Source organism: Chiloscyllium plagiosum, unplaced genomic scaffold (assembly GCF_037043375.1).
Source record: "Chiloscyllium plagiosum isolate Xiang-an unplaced genomic scaffold, Cpla_swu_hap1 HiC_scaffold_3, whole genome shotgun sequence".
NCBI classification, from domain to species: domain Eukaryota; kingdom Metazoa; phylum Chordata; class Chondrichthyes; order Orectolobiformes; family Hemiscylliidae; genus Chiloscyllium; species Chiloscyllium plagiosum.
The window spans coordinates 21,926,572-21,953,506 of record NW_028270141.1 but is presented as its reverse complement, the minus strand read 5'-3'; the positions used below and the strand labels follow the sequence as shown (position 1 = coordinate 21,953,506).

The window sequence follows — 26,935 nt, the reverse complement described above, 5'->3', positions numbered from 1 at the left end:
GAGACGAGCAACGAAACGCTGCCTTTGCCAGAGCCGGTAATGTCCGATGAAAGAATAAAATTAAACTTTCCCTTTCACTCACTGCGTAAAAGAGCCCCAGTGGCGTTTCCTAAATATTGCAATGGATGTGTCCCTCTGTTTTAGTTTTTGCAACCGCATTAAAACCCGCGTGCAGTACTTAACCTCGCGGGGGAAGGGAATCAGTGCCAAGACTCTCATAGGGGTACAGATGGAACCAAGCCCTTCATCCCACCAATGCAACTTCGACAACAAGGCTATAAGGCCAGGTCGAGTCGCTATCACCTCAATACAAGAGGCATACGGCAACAAGGGGCTCGATATACCGGCCGCTGCTGAGCAACGGTTCACCCGGCGTTCCATTACCACTGTATCCCCACTTAGCAACGGTTCACCCGGAAATCCATTACTCCTGTATCCCCACTTAGCAACGGTTCACCTGGCGTTCCATTACCACTGTACCCCCCACTTAGCAACGGTTCACCCGGAGATCCATTACCACTGTATCCCCACTTAGCAACGGTTCACCTGACGTTCCATTACCACTGTACCCCCCACTTAGCAACGGTTCACCCGGCGTTCCATTACCACTGTACCCCCACTTAGCAACGGTTCACCCGGCGTTCCATTGTTACTGTCCCGCTGACCGGTTCACCCGGTCTTCCACTGCCATTGTACACATTGCTTCTCCCCCACCCTCCACACAGACAGACAGACAGATACACGTTCTCCCGATTCGATTGTGGCTGGGGTTTCATTGGCCGCTGGTGCAGCAAGCGCAGCCCAGGAGGTGGGCTGGCTGGCGATGCTGGCAGTGACGCAGCTAGCCGTCCATGGAGTGCAATCTGTGTCGCGTTTCTACTGCCGGGTGCAGCCGGTGCCACCTATGTAGACAATAGAGGAGCGAAGCAAACACACAGTCTCACGCACAAAAATACACAACACTCGAATTTGAGCAGAGTCTCCGGGAGCGGAGAAAGAACAGGGCTTTATTGAACAGCTTCTGTTTCGACAGGTTTTGCAACTGAACCCCCAACTAAAGAGACAAAGGTGGGTCTAGTGTGTGTATGTTTGTGCGCGGAGTGGAATCTGAAATGATCCACAACTCCGGATCCGCTCTCGTTACGGTTTATGCGTTTGCCAACTTTACCTCCGAAATGGTCAGGAATGTGGCAAGCTTTTATTTTGAAACCAGGCGGACAACGAAGGAGGTTCTGCACCCATTGCTTTGTCTCCCTGCACCGGGATCGCATCTCGCCAGTCAAAATCGCACATGTATCACATTAGTACCAATACAGTACATGTACTTAGTTAAGATGACAGTCGGACGGACGTAGGCGAATTTGGCACAAAGGAACTGCTTGCCGTGATTTTTTATTTTCTCTCTGGGTCCTTATTTGTCGCCCGACGTTGGCACTTAACCGTGTTCCCGTTGTAATGTTTGCCAAATCATAAGAGGTGGCGGTGCATCAGTGGTAACCAGATTGCTACTTCGTACATTTCTCTTAAGCCAAAGACTTCCATTTCGTCAGAATGCACAGAGTGCTTATTTACGGAAATGCCTAGACGTTGTAGAATTGATTCCATTTTTAGCTTTAATTTGCAGAGGTACTTAATGATCCAGGATGCCAGCTGCTAAATCCTTGCTAAAATCGGGCATATGTGGTAGATTTCATTCCTGTCTTTCTAAACATTACAGAAAATAGCATTGCTATTTTTGATATCATCCTGATTTTGTCACATGTTTCATTTTATACAAGTGATCAATTCATGGAAAATAACCAGACTTTAACGCCACTTGCTTCTTGTTTAGAGAGGTTCCTATATGGCTTGTGCATCATGATCCATATATGGAGTTGTCAGTATCTATGGGCTATGTTTTGACATGAACAAATGTATTTTCATGAAATGAGTGTACATTTAGATATATAGCTTGTTATGTAAAATCCTCTTCAGGGAGAGGTAATTAATTTTGAACATTGGATAGACTACAGTTAAATCTTTAGCATGAGTTTGAAGTTTAAAATGTATTCACACTGTTGAAAAGCAAACCTCTCTTTAAAAAAAATAAAATTCTCCCCTAAATATTCACAAGGGATGGTACTATCTTCAAGTAGCTTATATTTTATTCTGAAGGTGCAAGTCAGGGCAGGAAGTCAAAAGTGAAATCATGCATTTTTAAATGGATGTAGACAAGGACTCATGGAGGAGAAAGGTTAGAGTGAGTGCTTGGTTGGCGCAAAGAGTCTGTTTCCGTGCTGTATGATTCTATAAGATTTTTAAAGAAAGGGAATTCAATTTAGGAGTTTGTGACTAAGGTTGCTGTCAGTCTTGCCACTGATGTGATTGAAAAAGAGTCTGGAGTAAGAAGACAGAATGGGAAGAGATGTCATACTTCATGAGGCAAGTATAAGGTAAGGATGTGATTATGGGAGAATTTAGAAGATGAAGAGAATTTTATATTTAACACAATGTCAATAGATGACCAGAGTGTGAAGGTTTCAAAAAGGTTTAATTTTTTACAGGGAGAGACCTGATGATTTTCAATCTTGTAAATATTAACATTGTCTTGTTAGTGCTTGCTAGTATAACTACATTAAGTAACACATTCTCAATTTTGCCAGAGAAGGCTTGTGCGCTCCATATATAGACACATGGTCTGACTGATTTGAAAGCTCAAAGTACCACTGTGCATTAACTAATAAACGTGTCTTGCATCATTCATAACAGTGATGTTCTAAATCTTGGGGACAGTCTCTGCATCTCTGATAATGTGCTCATGGGAGTATATCCAGTGATTGTCCCAATATTCACTGTGATACTGAGGCTCAGAATTGTGCTGCTAGGAAAGTGTAAATGGCAGCTTCTATGAGCTTGGTTCGACATGACAGAGTTGAGTTAGACCGAGTTGATCTCAGTGCTCTTAGGTGGTTTACATATGGTGGTTTAATCAAAACACCTTTTAGAGTGTAAATGTTTATGAAAATCCTAATACATCAAGAATCTAATCTGGATTGTAAATAGTTTTTGTTTCTTTCATAAGTGGTGACTCAGGAGAGTGGCAATCAAATGGATCAATTAAGTAGGATGCTGTACTGTTTATGTTAGTTGCTGTTGCTCTTCAAATTAATCTTTGCAAAATTCCATCTTAAACAAAATTCTACTTACTGAAAGCCAATGAAAATGACCATCAAAAAGCAGGGAAAATCTAAGCACCTCCACCTGATATTTGGGGGCATGTTTAGCTCAGTTAGCCTGTTTGCATTGCAGAGTAATACCATCAGCACATGTTCAATTCCCACATTGGCTGAGATTAGAGTGAAGGATTTTTGATCTGAATCTCTATACTGGCCTGAAGTGAAGTGACCTTCAGATTAAATCACCACCAATCATTTATCTAATGTGAGAACAACCTTATGGTCTGGTAGGACTATGGTGATTTTACCTTTAGCCCCTGCCATTAACATCCCAGGTGCCACTCTGTCTTAACAGGAGCAATGACTTAAATATTGTGGCTACTCGAGCATTTCAGAGGTTCGGTGTTCTGAAGCATGACTCATCTCTTGACTCCCCAAAGTCTTCTCGACATCTTTAGGGTTAGAAGTCAGGGATGCTACTGAATGCATCCTATGTACCTAGATGGTACTGTTCCAAAAACATTAGAGGTTAAAAACTATCTAGTACAAAACAGCATCCCATCATGCACCTTAAAGCATTCATTCCCTCCTTCACATGCACAACTCTGATCTGTGTGTACCATCTACAAGACACACTATAGTAGCTCCTTCAACACCAGATCTAAACCCTTGACCCCAACCGCATGAAATACTAAAAATCTCTGCAACAGAAAAAAAACATTTGGCCCTTTGTGTTTGTGTAGCAGGAAAATAGCTATCTGGCCGAATTCCAATTTCTAAATCTTGTTCTGTGGCATTTCAAGTCCATATCCAAGTAAAAGGACAAGGACAGAAGACATCTCCATGTTCCTCTCCAAGTCACACACCATTCTTACTCAGAAATATTCCTTTATTGTGGCTGAATCCAAATTCAGGAACTTGTTGCTTAACTACACTGTAGGATTAACTTCACTGCCTAGACTGCAGCAGCAAATGAAGTTAGCCCACCACCACCTACCTGAGAACAATTACAGATGAACAATAAAAGCTCTCTTGCCAGTGATGTCTGGCACAAATAAATAAACTACAATATATCAAAAGCCTATGCCTTCCCAATGGCTGCAAGAAGGTATGGCAGTACACAACAATGGGATGGATTTTTCTTAAATGAGTGATATTAAGTTAATTTAGGTAGATAGCATTGACCAACATTTCAGTGATGATCTAACTGAGAAGATTCAAGGGCTTGAGCAATCTATTCCCATTCCCAGTGTTGTTCTTCTGTCAATAATATTTAAAAATTGAAAGTACAGGGTTCACCTTTGTAACATTTGCTCTAATATCAGATGTTAAACGAACACCCCACCTGGATACAAACATCCTGTAATTGAAGAACAGGAGAATATCCTTACTATTATTTATCCTTCAAGCAAAATCACAAAACAGATTGTCTGACCATTAACTCATTACTATTTATAGATATGTTGCTGATAGGGAAAATTTGCATATCATATATTACAATCATGACTACCCTTCCAAGTATTTCATTGTAATATTTTGAGGCAATGAAAGGCAATATATAAACAAAAGTCATTTTATTAACCTCATAATTTTTTCTGTCATTTTTTAAGAACATCTCACATTATTGTTAAACAGTATGCTTTCCAACTCGCTGTGAGTGATACCACAGGAGATTGATTAGTGTCATGTTCTACTGTTTTAAATAAAATTCAAGCCTGTGTGTGAACAGGTGGCGAGACAGCCGCGTGTCTAATACATGCATTATAATACAATTTTACGTCATGGCTCAGACATGTCACAGACTAAGGTCAGACTACTAGCAGCACATTCTGAGCCCCAGGAAAAGATGGATCTTTACTGGCATAAGATTTACAGAAGCAAGTAATTTATAATGCGAAGTGCATTTTATGAACAAAATGTGTGCTTCGGAGATGGCACCAGTGGTAGCACTGTAAATGTATTTCTAACTCTTGAATTGCCAACAGCCTGGCCTACGGAAAGCTGAAGCAGGATCTCTGTGGATACTGCAATCCAAACAAAATTCTGAAAGGCACTTCTGTGAGATTTTCTTCAGCACTTGTTTTTCTTTGCTTCTTCTATCTCTCTTTTGATGATCATAATCATAGAGTTATAGTCGGAAGTACAGTGAATTATTATTTCCCTTTTTGCTGAAATGCCAATTAGAAATAGCAGACATTAAGAATAACTTGGTACAACAGCAACCGTGGTGTCCATTGGAAAGTTTTCTTCAGGCATTATGCACAGGGAAAATTCCACTCCATGAACCAAAAATGTGTTGCTTGTCAAACATTAAATGTTTGTGCTTTGGCACTGTTAGAATTTCTGTAAAAATACCTAATTAGGGAATAATAAACGTTATGGTATGTTATTGGAGCTGTACTAAGGGGACTGACAAAGGTAACTGGTTATTTTGACAAAATCCAAAACAGAGTTCTCAGTACTCACAAGTCGCTGCTTGATATGATAGCCTTCATGTAAGCTTGCAATTGAGTTAATTATTGGAAATTGTAGGGTTTAAACATTATCCTTGTACAGTAATTTTAAACAAATACAAGTAACCCTGCAAATTTTCTCACTGACACAATAGCAACTTGTCTGAACTTTAAACTTAAAAGCTTTATTCAGGTCAGAGCTAGTGTACACAACTTGCATTGAAAGGAGGTGCTAGGTACTAAGACTGTCTAACAGAATATATTGAAGATAGTATTTAATGTTTGAGCTAATGTTAAACATGGAAATGGGTCATTTCATTTCTCTTCCAGTCTCTTGTCTTTGCTCTCCTTTTGTTCATTTGTTTAGCTAATTTTCTAGCTGATTTTCATTTCACACTGCTTTACTTGCTATCTCTATGTCTTTCTATTGCAAAGAGGAATTGGGAACTTTTAGTCTGGAACATTAGAAGTAACTCTTCCACTAGCACCAGAATTAAGTGAGTTAGATTGTTGAGTTTTGGATTTTCATGCTAAGACCCTAGCTGTTTGATATTTAAAGTCTATACCTACAGACACTGAAATATGATGAACATAAGATAATTTATTCTAGTTGAACTTTATGTCCATAGTAATGTGTGTACAATACTAAAAGTGTATGTGAAGATTGAGAAGCTATAATAGGTTTTATGCAGACAAAGCTAAAATTAAATTACAAATACACTTCTTGAAAGGAGTCACATAAATGGTATGCCATTTCATTGAAGCCACATACTTTATTATCATACTCCTTGGCACAAGATGTCAAATATGCTAGATCTTTAACTGAGATGCTTGCACACCTTAATCCTTACTCAGTCACATACCCTGATCACCTGTGATATCCTGGACCTACATTTTCTCCCTCACCAAACTTATTGCAACCCCCACACCCCACCTATCCCCAACTTTCAGTAAATTCGATGGCATGCAGTGTAATAGAGTGCTTGCACAAAATTGGTTTTGTTTTGAATACCCAAGAATAAATATTTCAATGAGTCCTTCCCTGAACAAACTAGATGCAAGTACTGCAGTAAAATAATGTGATATGTCGTATTGGTTCATTCTGCTTGAGAGGAATGGAATGGCTTGAAATTTGAGGTAGGCATTTAGAATTACTCTCCGGTTTCACATTAATCTGCATTTTAGGGACATTTCAGTGCCTAATTACAGACGTAACAGGTGTAGCCTTTGACAGACAGAAGTATTATTATGGTGTAACCCAATACTTGTGCTGATTATCATCTGATTATTAACCACTACCCTATTATGATTACCTTTCTCTCTTCATTTCACTGTATGAATGAAAATAGACACAAAGTGTGGACACTAAAATTTATTCTGTTTGCATGGAAGGAGAAATTTATATTTTGTTACAACTTATTGTTTATACGGCACATATTTCTGACCTCTTTCATGCTATCCTTAACAGTTGCATTTAAGTATCAATTTGCTGTTTTCTGTGCATTTTTTTATAACTGCTACTCCTTCCTTGCTGCTTTTTTTTTGTTTACCTTGATTTTACTTCTTGACTTCCTGTTTTGTGCAATCCCAAGGTAATTGCACCACAGTGAACTAATTAAGAGATTTTGTGACCATATACCCAGTCTTTTGTATGTAGTCTGAGAATCTTGAATCAGTTACCCTAGTTTTTTTTCAGAACATTAATTCTGTGTCAGTATTGCTACCAGGAATACAGTAAAGTACAAGGATTTAGATTGGCATGAAATTGTCATTATTTTAAAGGAGATGCTGAATTGGATCAGAACCAAAGATAAAGCCATTCAAGTAAAAACCGAAAAACTGCAAATGCTTTAAATCGGAAACAAAAGCAGAATTTGCTGGAAAAACTCAGCAGGTCTGGCAGCATCTGTGCAGAGAAATCAGAAGTAACGTTTCGGGTAGAGTAGCCCTTTCTTAGAACCATTCAACATGTTAGAAATACAAAATTTCATGTGCATAAATTGAAGTATTAACAGTCTGAATTCAAGGTTTCCAAATCAGGTGTTTCAGACATTTTCTTTCTAAGGGCCCTTTCTTGTTTTGAAAAGTTCCACTAATCTGCTATAGTACAACAGAAGTTTATGTAATGTTTTTTCTACATAAAATTTGGTATGCACATCAAATATGTATTATTTTGTTTTACTTATTAATGTGAAACATGTTGCTGGTGCTGTGTGATAATTCTGACAAGACCTATATTTGTCTTTGTCAAAACATGTTGAATTGTGGAAATCCAGTATTCTTTGAAGTTGCTGTTGATAATCTGAATGTTGAACAAGTCTTTGTGTACCTTCGTCGTGCACCCTACGCCTCATCTGGCAATGCCTGAGACACAATGACAGCCTCTGACCTGAGACCCCTATAAAACTGCACTGGTTGGACAGGTGATATAACCGAGTGGCAACATCAAGATCAAGTTATACAAAGATTATTGATCTGGAAGATGGCAGATTCAGACAACAATTAAAACATGCATTTCTTTGTGTATTTCTTTTAGCACTCCTCTTGAAACTTTCTCACAGGTCCTTACAGGCCATGATGGAGAACATCTATTCAAGATAATCTATTAATATGATCAGTCTGTGTTAAATGCCACTGCTGGAGTGTGGAAAGTAAAGCAACAGTTTTTGGAAAAGTGTGAAAAGAATGACAGGAAAGAGAATGCGCTAACTTAATGCTTTAGGACTGAAGTTTCGAATGTAATGCTAAAAGCATTTGTTTTAATTTTAAATGTGTCAGCGCTCATTACTTAAAAACAAATTGTGTAATTAACATGGAAAATTCTGGAAACAGCAGCAGGTCAAACATTATCTGTGGTTATAGTTTAGAGAGTCAATGTTACAGGTCAATTACCTGATTACAGCCTTGGTTGAAACATGGATACAAAATCTGAGTTCCACAGATGAAGTTAGAGTGACTCCCCTTGACATCAAGATCTTGACAGACTTTAAGTCAATGAGAATTAGTGGGGAATCTCTCCATTGGTTGTGGTCATACTGAAGACTGTGGATGGTAGTAATAGTTGGGGGCCAATCAGGTTAGTCTTAGGAACTCCTGCAGAGATATTCAGGGTAGTGTCCAAGATTCAGATATATCTTTAGCTGCTTCATCAATTGCCTTATCTCTATCATTAGATCAAAGTGAGGATGTTCCCTGAAGATTGCAGTGTTCAGTACCAATCACACCTGATGCAAACTGAAGCAAACCGTGCCTATCTGCAACAAGATCTGGACTACATCAGGCAAGTAGCATTTGTCCAACACAAATGCCAGGCAGTGATCATTTCCAACTGGAGAGAATTGAACTGCCTTTGAATTACCCCTGCCCACCCCCCACCCGACAACATCCCTAGGATATAATTGAGCAGGAACTGAATTGGGCCAGCTTTTTAAATACCTTGACCATAAAATCTTGTCAAAGGCTGGGAGCTCTGTAGGGATACTTTCCCTCCTGACCCTCAAAAGCCTGTCCATCATCAACAAAACACAATTCAATAGTGTGATGAAATGTATTTCATTTCCCTGGATGAGTGAATCTAGAAGCTCAACATAGTCTAGGAAGAAGTTGCCACTTAATTGATCAACTCCCCCTGTACCAATTCACTACCTTCTACTGTCATAGATCCGCCTTTGGTGAGTTGCTTTAGATCATCTTGTAAAAGTTTCATTTGACAGCACCTTCCAAATCCATGACCTATACCATCCAGAAGGATACGTGTAATAAACACACGGGGGCACCATCTGTAAGCTCCAGTCATTCGTATCATCAGAAGAACTATATTGTCATTCCTTCAATGTTAGCGGGTAAAATGTCCTGAAACTCTCTTCCAAATGGCATAATAGGTGAATGTAGACCAGATGAACTCCAAAAGTTCAAGATGTGTCTCACTTCCACCTTCTCAAGGGCAGTTGGGGATCAACATTTAATGCTGGCTTTATTGTTGATGTTCACAACCCATGGAAAGGATTTTTAAAAAAATCATAATTAGATGATTTTCACTTTCTGTGGAGCATCGAGATGGGAAAACAGCAAAAAAGGAATGTCTGTGATGAGATGGAGAGCTGGAGAAATCAACTGAGCAACATTATGATGGTGAAGGGAAAAGTGAGGCTATAACTCACAAAAGATGGGTCCAAAGAAGTTGTAAATTGTTGCAGGAAATATCTTGTATTTTGGGTTTCACTCTGACCCCACAATCAAACAGACCGAAAGTACCTCTTTTTAGGCATTTGCATTAAAGTAATGGATCACGTAGCTCCTACCATTCATGTACTATACTCCAGCATCAGGCATAAATAGTAAGAAAATTGATTACCTTAATACTTTATCATATCTCATTTGCCATCTTGCAGTAACGTTTAGTTTCCCGTTTGTGCCCCTTCAAGTGCAATGTTGTTCAAAAAGTACATTTTATTCCTGATTTGGAGATGCCGATTCAATGTCAGTCAATTGCCTTCTAAAACTATGAATCTTTCTTGATAAAGAGAATTGCTTTACCTGGGGAGTGAAACTGGTCTGAATTAAATGATACAGATTGCAAATTTGCATTGACTTATCCTAAGGGGCTCTTTTATTTTAATTTAAAAAGAGTTTTTCAAGGCTCCATTTTGCCTGTCTTTATCCGCTCTTCTCACACTTGCTGCAAGTCAAGTAAATTAGATGAAGTCCAGAAAATTGTATGTTGTGTATGTTGCCTGTTGAAGCAGAAAGGTTAGTAGGCCAAATGACAGTCTCATGTCTTCTTGAGCGTATTGAAATGCAGTACTTCAGGGTCACTGACACAGAGGGAAATTGTTATAGTTCAGCTGTCTGATCTCAAATGAGCCATTCAAGAAAACCCATTGATGGCTAATGGGAGAGGGAATGTAGGAAGAACAGTTACTGTAAAATATGTTGTAGAAATTCCTTCTTGGTCGTTTGCAGAAGTAAATAAGGTAATTTTCACTGGAATAGTAGGTTAAATAGGAGATTGTGAGGATGCGCAAGTGTATTTAGGTTTTAGTGCAGTTATGAATTTCTGTAAAGTCCCTAATTAGGAAAATTGCTGTGACTGAAAACTGTATGCAAGATTTCAGCCAATGCTGCAGCACTTCAGAATTTGAAAGGGGAGAAAAATCAACCCAGGCACAGGCTTAAGCTGAAGCCTACTGGCAAGTTCTGTATTTCAATAAGGACATTTCAAGATTCGCACATTTTGCAAGTTCAGAAGTGGAATTATGCAATTTCCCCTATTACAGCTACTCTGTTAATGGTGTCTTCATACAAAAGTGCTGGAGCTATCATGTGTGTAACAGAGAGCCTGAAAGATTTAAATTAGTTACATTTGCAAATGGCGTTGGTTTCTAAGAGAGTGAATTCAGCAGTAGGCCGAATTTGACACAATCCTAAATGTTCCTGATGCTAAAGATACTGCAGTTACCTTAAATTTATCCTGAAAGCAACAGTTTTAAAAACTCACTGATATAAATCTGAATTGCTCACCATATTGATCCTGGATGTCTAAAGTACATTTTATTCCTGATTTGGAGATGCCGATTCAATGTCAATCAAATGCCTTCTAAAACTATGAATCTTTCTTGATAAAGAGAATTGCTTTACCTGGGGAGTATTAAAGACAAGGTTCTCTCTACCCTGTAAGAAAAAAATAGAAATTGCCATTTTTTTTAATGTCTGCATTACTGTGAATGGACTGACAAGTCTGTCCTGGATTATCTTGTTTTACATAACTTCAAAAAATAAGCAATTGTTAGAAGCATAGAATCCCTACAGTGCGAAAGCAAGCCATTCAGCCCATCAAGTCCTTCCCAACCCTCTGAAGAGCATCCCATCCAGTCCCACCACATCCCCTACCCTATCCCTTGGATTTCGCACATTTCCTATGGCTACTGCACCTTGCCTGCACACTATGGGCAATTTAGCATTGTCAATCCACCTAACCTGGACATGTTTGCACTGAGGGAGGAGACCTACTTAGACACAGAATGTGTAAACTCCACACAGACAGTCACCCAAGGCTGGCTTTGAATCAGGTTCCCTGGGGCTGTAAGGTAGCAGTGCTTATCATGTAGCCACTGTGCTACCACCTGTCTAGCAGACACTTGACAAATGCAGATTATAATGTAGGGGAATATTTGAGGCTCAGGTGCTGACTGACCTCCAAAAATGCATAATATTTGTGTCATGCAGAGGCGTCCTCTGAAAACCCAAATCAATGTTATCTGAAGATACTCTGAATACTTCATTTAAAGTATTAATTCCAGACAATCAGGCTCCAATTCAAAATCTGTAAACTTCCTTGTTATATAGTGTCACAGTCTAAATGTTACTGTAAGGATAAAGGAGAAGCTAAGAGTGATCATTAGCATGTATACATAAAGTGAAAAACAACTTAATATGATCAGTTAAACATAGAGATCCTGAAGTTGCTGTCTGCGATGCTTCAAGAAATGATCATCTTTCTGTCTGACTTCCTATTCAAATGTATTGAAGAGTGTGAAGTCTGTGTACTAATAGTCAGTAGTCAGTACCTTTGCCTGTCAATTACAGTTCAGTCACATTTTTTAATGACATAATTAGTCTTAATTTGGAGGAGCCAGTGTTGGACTGGGGTGGACAAAGTTAAAAATCACACCACACCAGTGGTTTATTTGGAGACACTAGCTTTCAAAGCGCTGCTTGTACATCAGGTAGACAACCACCAAATAAACCAGTTGGACTATAACCTGGTGTGTAATTAGCCTTAGTTACTGCAAAACAATTAAAACTATTAAAACTGACGCAGAAATAACATGTGGGAATTTAATTTGCTGGAAGTGGATAGTAGGTTAAAATTGACATTAGGAATTTGGAATGAGTATGTTGGGAAGCCACATTTAGTCTGTTGATTTTCACATTGCAATGGAGCATGTAGATGCACCACTCCTTCAGGAGAGGTGGATTGTCAGAGCACCATTTCCATGCACCCCAGTTCAATGTTGGGTCTACAGCAGTTTTTCACATAAGAGTTTGAGGTTGTGCATGGCCAGTTTTTCACTGCACACTACCATTAAATTGTTGAGCCAGGCAGTGCACGCACAATATTTAACCTAAATTAAAGTCTGCATGGTACATTTCCAGCTGCTGTGCAGCCATGCATGCAAGCATCTTAACAATTATGTTTGTCCAAGGGTTTTCCAGACTTCCTGAAATTCTCCAGTGAACACAACATAAAGGCACTGTGGCCAACTAAGCAGCTTGGAATACATGCCAGTAAATTCCTGTGCTTACAGCTCCTTTATTATCTGCTAGTGGAAAAGAGTTTTGTCATATTTCTTTCACAGGGATGGGATATTTTCTGCATGTGGGAGTTTTTTGCAATCAAATTAGAATGATTCTTACATATGGAAGGATATGAAACCAAGGATAAAAATTCTAAAAGTTGTGGTATTGTGCATTCGGGGTCAGCAAAGGTTAGCAAGCGCACGTTTCCTTAAAACAGACCTTGGAAGAGAATCAAGGTGATCAACAGCTTCCTAGAAGGTCACCTAGAAGCTGTCTACCAACTCCACATTAGCAGTGGCTATCAAGGTCACCACTGCCCAAAATTCCAGAATGCTGCCAGAGATGTATTCAAGATTTGTCAGGCACAACACCAGTCAGAATGTGTAGAAAACACACAGTCTCACGGGGTTAGCTGGCTTTCTACAGATATAGGATGTCATTGACTGTACATTAAACTGTTTGAATATTGCCAGAACAACCAAGAATATTTATTGACTGCAGGGGCTTACATTCCATCAGTGTGCACCTCATACGCAACCATCAACAGCTCTTCATGCAGGCGTGTGCTATATTCGTGGGCAGCTGATCTGATGCTATCATACTGTGCAGTTCAAGCTCCATGACCTCCTCAAACCGCAAAACAAATGTGAGGGATGACAAGAGACGGTCGGAAAACTTTCCTCATTCCAACTGTCAGAAAGTACGGCACTAAAATCCAACCTTCAAATGGATGCAGCATATGTGTAATGAGACATGATATGTATAAGAGGAACATTGGACTTTGGATGTCTAACTCTCAAAGGTCTGCTCCATTGTGATCTTTCTAGCGTTATTTATGCGTTTGAAGACTATTTGGGGATTTATTATTGTTATGATATCATGCAACTACTAGGCTGGTTCTTGACCTTTTTTAGTTTGTACACACGTTACTTATGAGTAGTTATATCTTACACTGGATTATGTGAACTAGGAACAGGTTGTTCTTGTAACACTAGTATTCATCATCTTAGTGGCAATATAAATTTTTAAAATGCACATAAGGAATACAGCTGTAATGTATATAACCCCTTAAAGTTAGAATGGGTTTTATTCCAACATAAGTGTGTTAGTAAAACAATGAGACCTATGGATAATGGCAGAAATAGTTGTGTGGAGGAGAGATGGATGATAACAGCACTCTGTTTGGGGCGGCATAGTGGCTCAGTGGCTAGCACTGCAGCCTCACAGCGCCAGGGACTCACATTTGATTCCAGCCTCGGGTGACTGTCTGTGTAGAGTTTGCACGTTCTCCCCAAGTCTGTGTGGGTTTGCTCCGGGTGCTCCGGTTTCCTCCCACAATCCAAAGACGTGCAGGTTGAACTGGACATGCTAAATTGCCCGTAGCGTTAGGTGCATTAGTCAGGGGAAATGTAGAGAAATAAGGGAATGAGTCGGGTGGGTTACTTTTCAGAGGGTCAGTGTGGACTTGCTGGGCTGAAGGGCATGTTTCCACACTGTAGGGATTCTAAGTTCTCTGTCAGGAATGGTGGGTTACCTAGCAATCATAAAGTCATAACGTCCATAATTAGTTGCTGTGTGGGGATGCAAACCAGGAATGTTTGGGATATCAGTTGCTAATTTCTTCATCCATTTCATATTTATTTCGTATCTATCGGTGGATGATAGTGGTCTGTGTGCAGATTTTCCTTCAGCCTGTAATCATCAAAAAAGCTGTTGCCCATAATCTGATTTAAACCAGGTCCCATTCAGCAATCATCCTCCTTCAGCTTGCTAGCCTACATTGACTTCTGATTCAGCAACACTGCAGCTTGTCTTTGGTTTCATTATCCTTCCATGGCCATGACTTTCACTATTACTGTATCCTCCTGAGACTTTGGGATGGTTACTTTTTCCACCAATTCTGGCCTCTTGTGCATCCCTGAGTTCGTCGCTCCACCATTGCTGTCTATTCTTTCAGCTAGCTCGGGCTTGAACTCTGGAATTCCTTCCTGAATTCTCATTGCCTTTTGACCTCTCCCTCAGCCATCAGGGTTTTAAGGGGAGCCTAATTATTTCACCAAACGTAAAGGTCTCTGTCCCAATGTTTCTTAAGTGCTTTTATTTTAAAACTTTGTTTGACACTGCTTCCTATGAAATGGCTTGGGACTTTTTATTCTATTCAAGGCACTGCATAAACAAGTTTTTGAATGTTGACATTAGCAAACAGTAGAACAAAAGGATAAAGTATCTCTTATAGCATGATTCAAGAAGAATAAATTTACTTCGAAATTTGTGAGAACTTCTCAGGAAAGAGGTAACTGATAAATTGAGATGGAATGATGAATCTAAATAAACTTCTGTTAAAACGACTGCTGGATAATTGCTTAGTTTTAGGGTTTACATGCAGAAAAGGTGCAGAAATGATTGAGTAGAAATTCAGTGGAATCCTGCTTTGCATAAGGAAATGCAGTTACAATGTATGTCTGAACAGTTGATTTCTTTGTAAATGATAATCCACATATTTGAGCTATGTTTGAATATCTGATTAGTTCAAGGGACACTCATTCCATAATTGCTTGTGAAACAATTAAATGCTTGTTGCAATAATGTGGCAAAACAAAATATATTCTTAACTTGCAGGAACTCTGCACAATCTTGATGGGTTTTCTATACAGAATAATGGATTTGCAGAGCAATCACACTTTTATACTGTTTAATTAATTTAAAAATTGGAGAAATATTTGGATTAAAGTATTGATAAATGGTCAGAATACTATGGTGATGTAATATTGATGAAATGCAGTGATTCCTGGCATTCACTGTCAATTTAATTCAAAGGTTTGCCAATGGGTTAAAGAATGAAGATTGATAGCCCATTAATATGGCCTCTTTGATGGATTATTTTCGGAGAAATGTTTTTCATGTATTCTTGAAGGAATTTAACTAAGTGGGTTACCTTAGTATTTGGAGATAGTATGTGAGGTCAATGGAAGTATGGGCTTGATGGGCTGAATGGCCCTTCCTTCCCAAGATTTGTTCTTACATACATATTTCTCATGCAGCAGTGATGGAACAGTCCCTTTGATTAACTAAACAGTGCACAAAGGCTGTGTGGAATGGATCAACATCTCAACATCCTACTGTACACCTCTGTCATATATTGGAAAGAAGTTATTCAATAATGGACTAAGAGGTAATACTTCTCTTGGAAGCTATTTTTTTCACTTTTGACTGTGAGCAGTAGTTCCTTTCATTCAATGTAATCCACTTTAGATCCTGAGCCGGTTTAGGGTGTGACAGTATGATGGCTTCTTAAGTTTAAATCTTTTGCATGCATTCCCTTTACAGTTTTCTTGTTGTATACAGCAGTTCTGGTCTACTGAAAATTCAAAAATCTTACCTATATAATCTTTAGTCTCAATTTTCAGAATAGGGAAAAAAGTTAAACCTAACCTGTTTAGTTTGTTGCTGACAATTTTTGTTTTGTTTTCTTGCAAATTATTATTTGCATAAAACTGTTGATGACTTCATTTCTATTGTACACTTACAATTAAACCTTCTGCAATTAACTTCTGGCTATCGTGTACCTGAAAGTTGTAACTACATTATTGAAATTATACATAGATTTCAGTGGACTTTTCAAATGTTCAGTAATTTTAGATCTGATCTTTACAAGTCAATGCAAAATTGCTTTGTGCAGAACTGCTGCCAAAAAATTAGCCACTGGCTGATCAGTGGGCAAAAGTTACTTAAAATTGAGGATTTTTATGGAAAGAGGAGAGAGATATGGTTTAACCTGTTTTAATCTGAACACGAATGGCCATTTGTTTTTATTTTTCTGTTTTTTTAATTATGGATCAAAAACTGCTAAAGAATTCTTTTAAAAACTAAAGATTTCTGGGCAGCCCAATGATGCAGTGGTTAGCACTGCTGCCTCACAGCACCAGGGACTTAGCTCCACTTCCAGCTTTGGGTGACTGTCTGTGTGGTGTTTGCACATTCTCTCTGTGTCTGTGTCTTTCCACCCTGTGCTCTGGTTTCCTATCACAGTCCAAAGATGTGCAGGATGTCCATGCTAAAGTACCCCGCAGTTTCCAAGAATGTGCAGGCTAGCTGTGGTAAATGTGGGGTTATGAGGCTAGGTTGGGGTCTGGGTTTGGGTGGGAAGCTGTTTAGACAGTCTGACAGACTCGATGGGCTAAATTGCCTTTTTCTGCATGGTGGGAATTCTATGAATCCGAAAGATTACTGCAGTTTTTGAAAGCAAATAATCTGCCAGTCATTGTATGTACTGTTTACACAGCTACCAGTTCAAGCATCAGTAAATGGTTTTCCCAAAATGGAGAATCAGTCAGTAAAAAGTAGATAATTTGTCTGTGGACTAGTGACCAGTTATTGACTGGTTCCCAGGTAACTAAGTAGATCAGGGTTGTGAACAAGAGATGGAGAAACCATCAGATCTCCACAAACTCAGAGCAGATCTCCATACTCTACAATAAAAACAACTATGCCTGAGAAAAATCCATTTATTTTTCCTTCTGTTGCTGAAAGCTATGAATTTTAATTGATATATCAGACACTTTTTATATGTGTGAGTCAGTCATAATGTGTCTTCTAAAAACAAGTGAAAACATCTGGAGAAGGAAGATAGAGGAGCTGTGTTCTGATCAGCAAGCTGTGTGGACTAGGAACCACTGAATTGTCTTCCCAGTGTTTACCTCTAGCCATAACACCCATTTTACCCCTTCTGTTTCTTCCTCTGTGTGTGTGTGTAAGGGGGGCAGGGGGGTTTATAAGAGGCTAGAGCTTTATCTAGTCGAGTTATAGAGTCATAGAGATGTACAGCACGGAAACAGACCCTTCGGTCCAACTCTGTGCCAACAGCTCATAATTATTTACCTGTCGAATCTATTTCATAGAATTCCTATAGTCCGGAAGCAGGCCATTCGGCCCATCGGGTCCACACCAACCAAACAGCATCTCACACAGACCCATCCACCTGACCCAACCCTGTAACATTTCCTATGGCTAACCCACCTAGCCTACATATGCCTGGACAGCATGGTCAATCCACCTAACCCGCACATCTTTGACTTTGGGAGGACACCAGAGCACCTGGAAGAAACCTACACAGACATGTGGAGAATGTGCAAACTCCACACAGACAATTGCCCAAGGGTGGAATTGAACCCCGGTCCCTGATGCTGTGAGGCAGCAATGCTAACCATTGAACTACTGTGCCACCTAATTTATTTGCAATAAATAGTAATACTTGTTAAGTATACCAACCTGGTCCATGCTTTCTGTTCACCTGGATCTGAAAGTTAGCTAAATTGCGGAATTCTGCATATTTTAAAAAATCTTTTAACTTTTGTGACAAGCTTGATTTTCAGTGCGCTACCTCAAGTGAGGCATAATAAGACATGGAGGAGTTCTGGTTCTGTGCTGATAAACATAAATGAAAGGATATTAAGAGAAAGCATGTCTATTTATTTATTAACAAAACAAATCCATATGGACACCAGAAAATGCTTAATAGCCAATAGGTGATTTTCGAAGAACAGTCACTGTTGTGTACAAATTGCACTTATTGTGATCCTTTCTTGGTAAGTGAGTGCAAAGTGTTTGTTTCTTGTATTGTATTTCCAAAGGGGAGTGTATTAAGTCAGTATACATCTCCATTTTAATTAGAATATGGTAAGAATTTTGTTAGAAAAAATTACATAATGGAAAATAGAGCTGCTCTCTGCTGGTCAGTCTCTGCTCAGATTTGTGCCCGTTGGATATTCCCAAATAAAAATATAGTTTTGAAGAATAATTTGCCTGATGAGCAGAATGAAATAATGCAATGTGGCATGCTGCTTTAAAACAAAACACTTGTAAAATATGTGTATTTTACAAAATTAACTGTAAACATTTCATTATATTACTAGAGCTCAATATTCTAACATGATGTACAATGATATTAGTTGTTGTGGTTCTGTTCGCCGAGCTGGGAATTTGTGTTGCAGACGATTCATCCCCTGTCTAGGTGTCATCCTCAGTACTTGGGAGCCTCCTGTGAAGCACTTCTGTGATCTTTCCTCCGGCATTTGTAGTGGTTTGAATCTGCCGCTACAAATGCTGGAGGAAAGATCACAGAAGTGCTTCACAGGAGGCTCCCAAGCTCTGAGGATGTCACCTAGACAGGGGATGAAACGTCTGCAACACAAATTCCCAGCTCGGCGAACAGAACCACAACAACGAGCACCCGAGCTACAAATCTTCGCACAAACTTTGAATGATATTAGCATGTTGGAAGTCATGTTTAATACTGACAGCCTTCAGATGTGAGCCAAAATGTTACTTAACATATAACAAATATTGGGAGAAAGCAGAAATGTTGGAAATATCTGCAGAGCCTGTCAATATTTTAAGTTACTGGTATGCAGACCATTGAAGAGGCCATATCATAATGTCACAATTATATACTTTCCTCCTGAAGATCAAAACTATTATGTCACCTTATTAAATCTTCTTTCCCTTCAGGAAATGCTAGGGGACAGAGGCTCAAGCATGAAGGAGGAACTGAAGGAAATGGTATTGGGGAAATTATTGGGATTAAAACTCAGTAAGTCCCCAGGGCCTGGCGCTCTGCATCCCAGTGTACTTAAGGAAATAATTCTAGGAATAGCAGACACATTGGTGATCATTTTCTAGCATTCTGTAGACTCTTGAAGAGTTCCAATGGACTGGAAGGTACCTAATGTAACCCCACTCTTTAAAAGAAGGAGAGAGAAAATGGGGAGTTATAGACCCGTTCACCTAACATCAGTCATGGGGAAAATGCTGGAGTCAATTATTAAGAACGTAATAACTGAGCACTTGGAAAGCGGTGACAAAAGCAGTCCTAGTCAGCATGGATTCACTAAAGAGAAATCATGCTTGACAAATCTTCTGGAATTTTTTTTGAGGATATTTCCAGTAGAGTGAACAGGGATGAATCGGTAGATGTTGTGTACCTGGAGTTTCAAAACATTTTTGGCAAGGTTCCACACAAGAGATTAGTAGGAAAAATTAAAACTCATGGCATCCAAGGTAATGTATTGACATGGATAGAGAACAGTTGCCAGACAGGAAGCAGAGAGTTAGAATAAACAGGCGCTTTTTAGAGTGGAAAGTGGTGATGTGTTGGTTGCTGCAGGGTTCAGTGTGGGATACTAGCTGAACACAATATATATTAATGATTTGGACAAAAGAATTGAATGCAGTATCTCCAAATTTGCAGTTGACACTAAGCTGGGTGACAGTGTAAGCTGTGAGGAGGATGCTAAGAGGCTGCAGGGTGACTTGGGCAGACTGGCAAAGTGGGCAAATACTTGGCAAATGCATATGTGAATCAATATGAGGTTATCCACTTTGGTCGCAAAAACAGGAAGGCAGATTATATGAGTTTAGGAAAATGTGAGGTGCATTGAGACCTGGGTGTCATGGTGGAACAGTTGTGGAAGGTTGGTATGGAAGTGCACCAGGAAAGCTTATGGCATGTTGGCCTTCATAGTGAGAGGATTTGAGTATCAGAGTGAGGATGGCTTGTTGCAGTTTTACAGGGCCTTGATGAGGGTGCATCTTGAGGAAAAGACTTTTCCTGAAGAAGGGCTCATGCCCAAAACGTCGATTTTCCTGCTCCTTGGATGCTGCCTGACCTGCTGCACTTTTTCAGCAACACATTTTCAGCGAGGGTGCATCTTGAGTATTGTATGCAGTTTTGATCTCCTAGTCTGAGGAAGGACATTCTTATTATTGAGGGAGTCCAGTGAAGATTCACCAGACTGACATATGAGGAAAGACTGGATCAATTGGGCTTGTATTCACTGTAATTTAGAAGAATAAGGGGGTATTTCATAGAAACGTGTGAAATCCTGTTGGGACTCGACAGGCTAGAGGTGGGAAGAATTGGCAGCAGAGAGGCCAGGTGAGGGGAAGCAAGCAATAATGAGAGTCGTGGAATATCAGCCATGGCAGGAGGTGGGTTCAGTAGCAGAGCTGGTGAGGTGGCAGAGTGACCTGGCAAAATGGAGAAGGCCATTGACCATCTTGCAAAACTGCTGGGTGTTTCTCTGGACAGTTGAGACTGCGTGGACCCTGGTGTCAACCTTGGACCAGGCTGGCAGTGTCTGGTATTGTGGCCTCCTCTGCCAGTCTTCGGGAAAAGGACTTCCGTCCCCTTACCATCCTATCTACCAGGACCCTCCAGTTCCTGTCTGAAATGTGGCATGTCAATTTGCTCATGTCTGCCATACCACCTACAACTCTACAGGACAGCTCCAGACTTCCAGAGCTTGACTGATGCACGTCTGCCTTTTAACAATGTCACCTGCACCAGGGTCTCAGGATATCTCAGCAATGGCAAGCACATCTTCCTAAGGTGGGTGAGAGAGTCTATCTAGTGTGGGACAAGAGGGATGTCGTGCAGCATGGTAGGTAGTCAGTGAGGCAAGACAATTGCACAAGAAAACCTGCTAGGCCTCATGAAGAGAACCCTCCTGGAACTGGACAAAAATGACAGTTAGTCGGTTTCTGGTAGGGTGAGTTGAAACCCTAAAGGGAATTGTGAGTGAAATTTCAGTCTTATTTTTTCTGAGACCACAATGGCGAAGTCTCCTCATTCTCGGCTTTTATTGGTATTTTCATCCTTAAAAGGGGTGGGCTGGACAGCTGGTTTGCAATGCAGAGGTTGATGCCAATAGTGTGGGTTCAGTTCCTGAAATGGCTAAGGTCATCATGAGGGTCTTCCCTTCTTGACCTCCTCCTTTGCCTGAGGCGGGGAGACCATCAGGTTAGACACACCAACAGTCGTGTCTCTCTCTCTCTTAAATCAGAGAGCAGCCCAATGGTTGTCTGGGACCATGGCAACTTTATCTTTTCGTCTGTACAACATTGTTTCTGTTTCTCCGCAAGTTCACAAGGGGTTTGTACTGAGGCTGTAGTAGTGGAATTTGCTTGTGCACTAGGCTTGGCCTGGCCTGAGCCTCTATACCAAGGATGACTCTGGTTGTAACACTTCAAAGCCTGCCTTTTGATAGATGGAGTTTGTCACAAGGAAATTGTTAGTAACTTTGCATGTTTCCCTGTGTCTGATCCTTTATGGTGGTTTGAGAAGTATTGGAAGTCCTACAGCTGTTGGGTGTAATGTTTGAGGTACCTCGGAAAAACTTCCTTATTTTTCTCCTGACAATTGGATGAGAATGTGACTATTTCCTGTCTTGGTAGTAAGTCAGCATTTTCTGATTTTGTCTTGTTAACAGCTGAAGGAAGTTTGCGAAAAAAGATTTGAAGGTATGAACTTTGTATCTTCTTATAAGATATTTATGAAATGATCATCATAAGTTCATAAGATATAGGAACAGAATTAGGCCATTTGGTCCATTGAGTCTGGTCCACCATTCAGTCGTGGGTTATATACTCCTCACTCCCATTTTCCTGCCTTCTCCCCATAACCCTTCAACCCATTACCATTTAAAAATCTGTCTAAACTCCTCCTTAAATTTACTCACTGGCCCAGCATCCACCATGCTTTGGGATAGCGAATTCCCCAGATTTACAACCCTTTGGGAGAAGTAGTTTCTCCTCAACTCTGTTTTAAACTTGCTACCCCTTATTCTAAGACTGTGACCTCTCGTCCTAGAATGCCCCACAAGAGGAAGCATCCTCTCCGCGTCTATTTTATCCACACCTTTTATCATCTCAAATACCTCAATTTGTTCTCTACTCATTCTTCGATGTATAATTGTAGTCTGTGTCCCTCCTCTCATGTAAGGGGTAAGGGCGAGCGGCGCGCCAGGGCCAGCATGCGACAGCGAGCAGGGCGGGTTGCTGAGCAAGAAGAAAATAAAATTGGGTGGCACGGTGGCTCAGTGGTTAGCACTGCTGCCTCACAGCACCAGGGAGCTGGGTTGAATTCCTGCCTCAGGCGACTGTGCGAACTCCACACAGACATTCTCCCCATGTCTACATGGGTTTCCTCCCACAATCCAAAGGTGTGCAGGTCAGGTGAATTGGCCATGCTAAATTGCACATAGTGTTGGGTGCATTAGTCAGGGGTAAATATAGGGTGGGGAAATGGGTCTGGGTGGTTGCCCTTTGGAGGGTTGGTGTGGACTTGTTGAGCCAAAGGACCTGTTTCCATACTGTAGGGAATCTAATCTGCGCTGTTCGCCGACATCAAAGTAAATTGGACAAAAACAAGCAGGTGTTTAGCTGTGGATTTATCAAGCATTTATATTTTGGAAGATGTTACTGATCACTGGGGCTCTAGAGGAGCAGCTAAATTATATATTGAGTAGCTCTGGAGCTTGGGTTCACTGGATGAAGTTGACTATGTTTCAGAAAAACTAGATACACGAAATACTCTTCAGGCGAGCATGTATCCTTCTACTGTTATTTTAAACTTTGCTTATTCACTGCTGTCTAAAAATGGAACTAAATAAAAAGATTTGTTAACAGTTTCTGTATTATTAGGCTCTGTCTTCAGCTCAGTAAGATGATATAAATTTTATTTTGTAATCCATTTATTTTCATGGCAAGGAAGATCAAGAGCTGACATCAGGCAATTAAAAGGAACTGGCTTTGAGAAATAGGTAGCAGATGATCTCATGGATTGTTGCCAAATTGATTTAAAATGTACACCTAAAATAGTATCTGAACAATAAACAAATTTGATTGCATGGCAAAGCAGCGACTAATACTGTGATTAAAAAGTGAAAGTGAACGAATTAACACATTGTTTTATTTTTGCTGCTGTTTACCGTGTAGTGTAATGATGTTATACAGCTGAAACTTCTGATGCATCGTTTCTGGAAATCAGATCATAGATTCATAGAATTGCTACAGTGTGAAAACAGATCATTTGGCCCAACAAGTCCACACTGACACTCCAAACAGTAACCCACCTAGACCCAAACCCCACTACCCTATACAGAGGAAACTGGATTATCCGAATACCAATTATCCGAAAATCGGATTATCCAAAGGAGATCTCGAGGTCCCAATAGAATCATTACATCAAAGACGTGTTTCCAGCAGTGATCGCGTCTTTTGTTGACAGTGATTAAACAGGCACCGTCTCCAAATGACTGACCTCCCTCTCTTTCTCTCCCCACGCTTTCCCTGGAGTTCTACATAAGGGTGTATCCTAACACCCCGCTTCCCAGGAATAATCTCTCCAGCATTGTCCTGTGCAGGGCAAACGTGGAACGTGTCAAGAATTTGCAGTAAAAAGTTGTGTGTGTGGCTGTGCCTGTGTCTGTGCACTACCCCACAAAGGCAGCAGCAGCAGCAGTCTTGTTGTTGGTGGACAGTCCGGATGTCCCGGAGAGGAGCCAGGGATGGACGGGAGAGGGGCAGGGCTTTGTGGGGATGAGGTTGGACCGGGTGTGGAGCGAGGGGCGGGGTTGGACCGTGTGTGGAGCGAGGGGCGGGGTTGGACCGGGTGGGGAGCAGGCAGCGGGGTTGAAAAGGGTTTAGGGGGTGAAGGGCGGGATTGGACCAGGTTGTGGGGTGGTGTTGGACAGGGTGGGGGCAGATTGAGAGGGGGGGCGGTGTTAGGGGCGGAGTCTCGCACGCAATGGTGCTGCTGCTGCTGCTAGTCTCCTGAACAAGGAACAGACTTTAAAACTCCGAGCCCCAGAGGAAAGGCTTTTAATTGATTTTCCAAATAATCAATTATCCAAATGAAATAGTGCCCGCTCATCACGCTCGGATAATCGAGTTTCTACTGTATTTGCCCCTGACTAATGTACCTAACCTAAACACCCCTGAATAATATGGCAATTTAGCATGTCCCATACATAAATTAGGTAAACTCCCTGATCCTAGTGCCTCTGTGAACGTTGTAATCTCTTTGCAGCCCAGTTTATTTAGCAAATTAAAAACTGGAAAGTCTTTAACAAAGAACAGGAATTGCTGCAGAAACGCAGCAGGTTTCTGTGGAGAAATCAATGAAGAATTAATCTGTGGAGAAAAAACAAGAGTTGAAAACAGATACTGCTGAGTTTCTCCAGAAGTTTCTGTATTGTTTCAGACTTCCAACATCCAAAGTTCTTTGTTTTATGGAAAACCTTTAAATTGCATAATGGTGAGCTACTGCTATCTTCTGTTTTTTTTTAAGAAAGTGCTCTTGCACTGCTTTGTTTACTTATAATAGCTCTAAAGGTAAGCACATAAAATAATCTGTTCCCTTTCTAATGAAGAAAGGGTAAGAAATGGGAGCAAATATTTGCACAGTCAAAAGCCAGACATGTTGTGCATGTGTTGCTCATTTCAGTGCATGATGCATTTATTGTCTTTTGTGCAGCCACATATGAGCCATGTCATAAGGAGGACAACGTTTTTAGCAGCCTGGAGTGTAACTTCTGTGTTGCCACATTGTGTGCTTCTTCTAGGTCATTGGTGTCAATCGCTATATTCAACTGTAGCACAAATGCACTTGTAAATGCTGCATGAAATTAGAACTTATCCTGTGCACCTCCCTAGTCTGATTCCAGCAGAGCTACTGAATTGTGAAATGTAATTTCCTGAGGTTGAATCCCTGGAAGGGTTTGTTCTGTTGCTGTTATTCTTTACACCACTATTATTGTGTGAATGTGTTTCAATGTGGATTAGATTAGATTCCCTACAGTATGTAGAAACAGGCCATTTGGCCCAACAAGTTCACATTGACTCTTCAAAGAGTAACCCACCCAGACCCATTCCCCTATCCTGTATTTACCCCTGACAATATGGACAATTTAGCATGACCAATTCACGTGACCTGTACATCTTTAGATTGTGGGAGGAAACCGGAGCACCCGGAGGAAACCCACGCAGACACAAGGAGAGTGTGCAAACTCCACACAGACAGTCATGCAAGGCTGGAATCGAACGTGGGTCCCTGGCACTGTGAGGTAGCAGTGCTAACCACTGAGCCACCGTGCCCCGTGGAGTTGGATGGGACCTGATATTGTAGCGAATAGAAACACAACTCTAAAAGAGAAGAATCTTACTTTGCTTCATGCAGATTTTTCATTAGTAATGAAGGGTTTTGGAGAGCGAGAAGGAGAGTGGTGTCTGGGCGCAAATGAGATCAGCCGTGATCTTATTAAATGGCAGGGCAGCCTTGAGAGGCTGAATTGCCAACTCCTGTTCTTATTTTTTATGTCCTCAATAATTCGAGCCTTAGTATGGAATCAGTCCGGTATGGAACTGATCCTGTACTTCTGGAGCTTCCTGTTTGGCAACACTATTTGAAAGCCATCAGGTTTCAGTTTCCTGTGTTGTACAAAACAAATTTTTGTGGTAATCTCATGGGATGTTGTTACTCAATGACAGAATTGCAACATGAGATTGATGTAATTGACCCCGTCTTAGTTGTTGCTTTGCCATGCAACCAATTTGTTTATTGTTCAGATACCTTTTTAGGTGCCTGAGATTATCTCATACCCATTTCTCACAGTTAGTGACCTCTAATTCCCTGGTGCCAGGAAATATTTCTGAGAGTCTTTACTGGAATCCTGCCTGATCGACAGGAGCTATCAGCAGCTTCTCCAGCTGCCACACCCACAGGAGTTGGGACCCCAGGCCAAAGGCAAGTTGAGGTGGAGAACAGGGCGGTGATGCAAGTAGGTCAAAGGCATGGGAGACAGAGGGTAGATGTCTGCAGCCACCCCACTGTCTGCTGCCAGGTTCCTTGAGAGTCCTTGACTATACATCTCCTCATCCAACCGCCGCATCCCCTCCCCGAGCTAATCCTTGAAACACCACTGAACTTGTTAATGAGCCTAATTGATACCCTATTGCTGCTGTGGCCTGTAATCTTTCCCCAGTTCAATTGGAAGAAATTTTGCTGGTGCTGGGAAACTGAGAAGAGGCCTCTCCCATAATGACATGCATCTGACTGCCATATTTCCCCATGCAACTGGCTGTCTTAAATCCAAACCCTTTGTTTCTGGGATGGTTAATAGTTTGCCGTGAATCTAAAATGTCAACAGTGGAAGTTGCCCTAGCCCCAAAGGTCAAAAGCCTGCTCTTTCA

The 26,935-nt window shown here is 40.7% G+C and overlaps 1 protein-coding gene across 8 annotated transcripts in view; it reads left to right on the top strand.

Annotated features, from left to right (window-relative positions):
• The first annotated feature begins 715 nt into the window (after window positions 1–715).
• LOC122541537 (putative E3 ubiquitin-protein ligase RNF144A-A) overlaps window positions 716–26,935 on the top strand; it is a 74,353-nt gene continuing 48,133 nt past the window's right edge. The window contains exons 1-3 of one of the 8 annotated variants that reach the window (XM_087977919.1): window positions 718–1,068; window positions 8,782–8,888; window positions 15,952–16,079. The gene's annotated coding sequence lies outside the window, so the exon portion shown is untranslated. Of the gene's footprint in view, window positions 1,069–8,781; window positions 8,889–15,948; window positions 16,080–26,935 lie in introns of all 8 variants that reach the window. The other 7 variants (XM_087977915.1, XM_043678399.2, XM_043678376.2 and 4 more) reach the window with 7 other exon arrangements.